The sequence below is a fragment of the Adiantum capillus-veneris genome, chromosome 8, assembly GCF_014529385.1.
Source record: "Adiantum capillus-veneris isolate H3 chromosome 8, ASM1452938v2, whole genome shotgun sequence".
Classification (NCBI taxonomy): Eukaryota; Viridiplantae; Streptophyta; class Polypodiopsida; order Polypodiales; family Pteridaceae; genus Adiantum; species Adiantum capillus-veneris.
The window spans coordinates 4,227,102-4,233,994 of NC_140938.1; the positions used below are offsets into that span (position 1 = coordinate 4,227,102).

Genomic DNA, 6,893 nt, shown 5'->3' on the forward strand with positions numbered 1-6,893 from the left:
CCTCCACATTCATCATATCGAGCCAATACCATCTGCAGCTTCTCATGGTGATCAGCCCTACTGCTATAGACACAGAAGTCATCCATAAAAGCTTTAACACAACTACCAATGAATGGTTCCAACACCCAATTTGCTCTCTCTTGATAGAAGGAAGGTCCATTTGACAACCCAAATGGCAATACTGTGTAGCAATAGCAACCCCATGGCGTAATAAAAGTTGTCTTTGTGCGGTCTTTAAGAGAAATCTTCAATTGAAAATAGCCTGAAAAACCATCACACACACTGTACCTCTCATAACCTGCCACTGAATCTAAGATCTGATCGATGAATGGAAGAGGATATGGGTTCTTCTTAGTGGCTGCGTTTAAGGGTTTAAAATCCACACAAATTCTCCACTTCCCATCCTTCTTTGGACTGACTACAACTGGACTCACCCATTTTGTGGTCTCCACTGGAACTATGAACCCTGCCTTCAATAACTTGTCCACCCCTACCCGCAAGGCTTCCATTTGCTCTTGACCCATCCTTCTTAGCCTTTGCCGCACTGGCTTAGCACCTTCTTTCAGCTCTATATGCATCTCTTCACCCTTGAACCCTCTGATCTCTTCATATGAAGTAATGAACAAATCAGGAAAACTAGCCAGCATATGCAAAAATATATCCTTCTCCATAGCTGAGAGGTCTCCACTAATCATTTGCGTCATTAATTCCTACTTCTTTGACAACTCAATCTTGGTTTGCATCAGCCCTTCAATCACTTCATAAGGCCCTTCACTTTCATCTTCAACCTCATTCGCAAATGCAACTAAACCAATCTGCTGGATTTCTTTGTCCATCAAAAGAAATGCAACATCAGCATCCTCATCACTGCTGGTAGTGCTATCACTGTCCTCATCTGTCACCGTGGAAGAGTCTTCATCACTAGACTCATCCTCATCTTCATAAAGTTCCTCTAATCGTTTCCTTGTGTCCATATTATAAAGCTTCTTGGTACCTGTCTTTCCATAGAGGCTAATCGTACCATGTCGCCAATCTTGAACAGCTCCCAACCCTGCTGGCATCACATGAAAATCAACCACTGCCTTTGCATCATATGCCTCCACTTCTAAGCGCTTTACAACACCCAAGCATTTTACTTTTTGATGGTTTGCCAATCTGATCCGAAACCCTGACACCCCAGCCACTGTGAGACCCATCTTCTCAACACATGAGTGTGTTATGACGCATATTTGGGCTCCGCCATCCACATAACCTTGTCCCAAATTTTTCCTTTTATGCCACACATCTACTATTGGACAAATGTCTGGTAGCTCGTCCATTGCCAACACCTTCACTGAACCTCTCTCTGGCTCTTTCTCCATTGGGTTAACCATCCTCTTCCACTGTCGCTTTAGCTTAGGCACCATCTCTATAAGCTGCCCAAAAGTAACATCTGCCTTCCTGCTCGTCAGATCCTCCTTCAAGTCATAGCTTAATTGCCCATCCCCTAGGGGAAAATCTGAAACATGAAACTTTCAACGAGCTCTCCTTTTCCTCTTGGCCTTGACATCCTCGCCTTCATGGCTCTTTCCTTTCTTCTTACTAGGACCTGAGGCACTTCTTCCTTCCTTATCCTCTGTGGTCCTCTTCCCAATAGGCATCACTAATGTATCCTCTAGCTTTGATGCCTTCTCCAAGGTGACTACACTTAGCACTTTTGTCTTTCCCTTTTCCTCCTGGGTCAGTCCACTGGTTCCTTCGTCTCCCTTAATTTCGATGCCATAATCATTTGACCTAGTTAGCACCTGTCTTGGCAATGGATACATGTCTCCCCCCATCCTTGGTGGCTTATCACATTGCGGGCTGATGTGACCCAACTCTCCACAATTGTAACAGGTGGGTATCTGCCTCCAAAACCTACCATTGCTTTGTCCAACACCATTCCTAGGTCTTTCTTCACCTCCTGGCTGATTTGCATACCTCCCTCGACCTCGATTATTTCCCACTTGACCTAGCATGTTTAGGCTGAGATTCTTCATCAAATCTACCATTTGCCTCATGTCTTGCCTTAGCCCATCATCTTGCACTGCTTTAGTGACCATTGCTGGCATAACCTGAGTAGTAATAGGAACCACTGGTTTGTGATGAACCCCTGACATGCGCCCTTGTAAAGACTCTATAGGCTGAAATTCAGACCTCATTGGCAAAGACTCCACCCCTAACTGGCTCATTTTCCTCAGCTTCCACTCTTTGTTCCTTGCTACCTCTAGTGCATCTTCATATGTCCTAGGCTTCTTTAGCTCCACTCTCCAACGTATATTCTCCCAAAGACCAGCCAAGAACCTGTCCTTCTTCATCATGTCAGGTGGGGGTACCTGTGTTGCTAAGGCCTTGCACATTCACTCCCATGCCAATGAAAACTTACGTATGTACGCATCTACTGGCTCACCTTCCTTTTGACTTACAGGTGGATCAGCCACATGCAACTCCTCTTCAAATGCTTTGGACCAAACTCGTGCATCACTCTTCAAACAAATTTGGAGAAGGCGTAACATTTGCGCAGGGTCATGAATCTGGTTGCTAATGCAGGCAACCTCCATCTTTTCCAAAAAATCTTCCACATCTTCATCACTTCTTCCATGAAACTCTGGATAAGAGAAAGCCATGGCTACCCAAGTTACAATGCTTTGAGAACCCCTTCGAACACACGTGCCAGAACCCAAGACTTTTGACTACCCAATCCCCAGAAACTTCAATGGAGCTCAACTTTAGATAAGGACAAACACATGCACATCAAATGAGTTTTCATAGTTAATCATCGGAATGACAACAGGCAAAGGACATTCCAGGATCTCTCTCAATCTTCTTGGCCCAAACATAAAGACTATGCGCTGCTGGAAAAAGATCTTCCTGGACACATGAACATTAATCTGAATCCTTTGAGTTAAATGAAAAGGAGTGAAATGAGGGCCATTTTCATCATCCATTAAAGCCAACCATGAAGCTCCCAAGAAGGCACACCTGACTCAACCTCTGATTTCAGCAGCATAACAGCATAAATGGCTCAAAATACCAAAAAACCAGCCATCATAACTTGGGAAAATTTCGACAGAGTTTCCCCAGAAGTAGAGTAGTAGGAACCCAAAATATAGACTGTCTATGTATGCATAAACTGTCAACAATAGAACCCAAGCATCAAGTAGGACTCACTAGTACATAGCCTATGGCGAGGTCACAAAAAGGGTGCTCCAGCTACTTGTATCACCGAAAGGATCTCCACATTTGAGAATCCCCCAGCTCAATAAAAACCTCACGCTATCGACCCTCACACGAAGGCTAATGCAAATCGCATATAGTCAAGTCTCAGAAATGGCTGGGACTGCCAAATACAACCAAGTATGGCTCCACAAATGCGTACAATGGCAGTTTCCACAAGTAACATACAATCCAATAGACAATGCGCTCAAATAGGCGCCAAGTGATGCATTCCCACAACAACTGCAAGTGACATCACTGCTAGTATATCACTGTACTCTAGCTATCTGTACCTGTGTGAATCACCTGTACCTGTACCTGTCCCTGTAACCTGTAACCTGTAACCTGTAATCTGCAACCTGTAATCCCGAACCTCGAAGCTCGAAGCTCGAAGCAGAAGGTACTCGAAGAAGATCCTCCGTGGGGGCGCCAAAAGAATGTGAGCGGGATGAAAACACACACAGAGCCTCTATAACGACCCGACACACACTCTTGGAAAGATACACACACACACACACTATGGGGCACCACTCGGCTTAGACAACACACCTGGCCGAGACAGGGAACACACCTCTGGAGCGAGAGGAGAGAGACTATCCACTTGCCCACTCCACACAGACACACACACACACACACACACACACACACCCAAAAAACTCAGCTCAAAAGAGGAGAATTTCTGATGTTTAGATACAATTGAGCTTGGGCCAACACCAATGGGGCAAATAGCTCACATAATATGGGTAAAATAAGCCAGATACAATCACAAACTAGAGCAGAAACTTCGCTCATAGAAGAAACTTACACAGAAAAACAGCAGAAAAAGAGTGAGGAATTTGGAAAAATGGACAGCGCCATCGCGTCCGGAATGGCCCAAAACCCCAGTCTACAATGTCAAAGTGCTCAAATCCGACCTCGGATGAGCAGTTTACGGCCAAAACAAGCTCCAAAAACCCCAAAAACACACCTGCGGCTGTTCCTCCTCTCTTCTCCACGTTTTTTCTGGTCTTCTCTCTGTTTTTTCAGTTCCCACACTTAGCTTTATTAATTGGGTACCCTTGGCCTTTTAGATGACCTCAAACGGACCCCGAACAGGCCAAAAACTGACCTCGTAGTGCATAGTTGTCACCTTTTTGCATCATTTGCACACCTGGCACTCAGCTTTTTTCCAATAATGCATCTCGCCACCACGTGAAGTGGCCCCAAAAAGTGGTCCTAATGATGACCTTTCTGCATAACTCTCACAAGAAAACACCCACGTTGTGTCCGTCCTCATCCGCGTGCAAATATTGACCCCGTTCGCCCTCCTGACGCCACTAGATGCCATCTGACGCACCTGCTGACCTCATGTCGTCGGCCCGCGGATAGCTTCCTCGAGAAGTTTTACGCGCTACCAACTCCTCCTTATTGTAGAAAAAACACACTAGTACTGATAATAGTGAAAATCGCTGCACTATGTACATGCTGTCCTACCTGTACACATGTGGGCCCCACGTAACCACCTGGCTAAGGAAAATGGGCAATCCTTTATTTGATGCACCATGCATGTATATGTACATATGCGCAATCCCTTGCTCCAAAAAACTCCTGACACCGTCAAGTTGCTGAAACCTGACTACTGATTGATAGCTAACTCTCTCCCTTCATTAAAAGATATCCACTATCTTTATGAAAGGCTTTCAAAACTCATTCTCCCTCTATTATAGCTATGGCTTCCTCTTCTTCCCGCCCAAGAAGTTCTAGAGGTTGCTCTACACTGTCCCCAACTAACCTCACCATTAGTGTGCCAAGAAGACCATGTAGTAGCATAATCACTATCTTAATCTCAAACTCTCTCACTACAAATAATAGGTGGCAAGAGTAGAGGATAAGCAAAGGTTATTGGGTTCTTATGTAGTCAAGAAGGAGAAAAAGCTCGAAAGCAGCAAATATGTTTCGCTCTGCATGGAAAGTAAGAGTTCTGGATTTCAAAGTCGAGGTTGGTAAGAAGACTGTGAAAGAGGTCTTTGTTCAACATGTTTTCACTCACTCAGATGTGATTGTTAATGGCGGCGATGTCTCCATGGTGCATAATCCACGATGCAACTATGAGTTAATTATTTAGCATTCCTCTATAAATGTTATCTTACATTTCAAATAAGAATATGTTTTTGTCTTCTTTTATTACAGATATTTAAATAGGTTATAGAGATGTTTGTATTTATTTCTATTCCTTTACATTCACAAATGTCTATCCTTCCTCATATGAGGAATGGGAGCCACTGGAGTGCATTATAGGTCTCATCTCTATGACCCATGCTCATATTGGGGTTTTGCAATATGCGGGTAGAACTAGCAAAAGCCTTGCAGACTAGGGTATTTTCTTCTATGACCATTTCTACCAACTCAATCAACGGAATCAGAGAGGAATGTTGGTGAAGGTTTCACTACCAACCAATTGGAACTCCATGGATTGGCATATTCCCGACACAACAATGAGTGAGGCATTGAGGAGCAGGCTCTATAGGGATGTTCAGAGGTCTCTCCAAAACTCTGCACCCACTAAATTGGTGAAACTTGAAAATTTATGTCCTATTGGTCTCTTTGTTGAGTTATTTCATACCTGCAATGTACATGTTGCTAAAACTATGCTGCTCTGCAAATCTTTTTATTCCCTCTTGTGTGATAAGCTTCTTGAGCGAGGGTGGTATGTGAAAGAAATAGATGGCATATGCTGCGAGATTGCTCTTGACACTTTTGATTGTCAAGTATATGCTTGCGACACAGACATTGATAATTTCCTTTTGGTACAAGCGTTCTCACATTGTTGAAGGTTGCTATGTGCCTATGGATCAAGAAGCAGCAAGTTTGGCAAACAATGTTGTCATAGACATGAAAGTGGTGGACAAAGACCTAAATCTTATGACAGTAATTACAATAAGACAACAATGCAATCTTTTGCAACTTCGACATGACATAGTGGAGGAGACTACCGAGTTGACTCCGTAAACTTTTATTTCTTGCTGGGCAGACGAAGAGTAATGCAACGAAGGGAGAAGCATTTTTTGTGTAGAGATCTTTCTGGTCGTATTCAAATTCTGCCTATGTAATTTAGCCTGAATGGCTTCTACAAAGAGTTACTTTTTTGACTAGTTTAATCTTAATATCAAGTGTTTTCTCAAGGCTCTCTCTCTCTCTCTCTCTTTCTCTCTCTCTCTCTCTCTCTCTCTCTCTCTCTCTCTCTCTCTCTCTCTCTCTCTCTCTCTCTCTCTGTGAGTATTCAAAACACATAGACAGGTAGACAATATCAATTTATTGTATAAACAATGAATTGCTAAGTATATTTGTAAGTACAAATTCCAATGTGCTCAATGGGCTTAAGTACATTCCTTGCAGGTATGGGACCAAAATGTCCTCTAGGTAGAAATTGTGAAGATGCCCTTCACATGAAGGTGGGGATATAGTAGTGCCGGGTGGATTAAGTAAATCCTTATGTGGTGTGTCATCAATCAACAAAATATCGAGAGCATCATAAGGCACATTGATCTATTCAAAGGGCTTGTAGAAAAGTGGTACATTAGCTTTAGTTGGGTGGAAATGTCTCGCAATAGTATTACAATTTCTTTGACTATACACAAAATAAAAATTCGATCTCTGAATTTCAGCCAAACTGCAAACTA

The 6,893-nt window shown here is 43.2% G+C and overlaps 1 pseudogene; it reads left to right on the plus strand.

Annotated features, from left to right (window-relative positions):
* The first annotated feature begins 4,942 nt into the window (after positions 1-4,942).
* On the plus strand, positions 4,943-6,362 carry LOC147451600 (uncharacterized; annotated as a pseudogene).
* Positions 6,363-6,893: the final 531 nt, after the last annotated feature.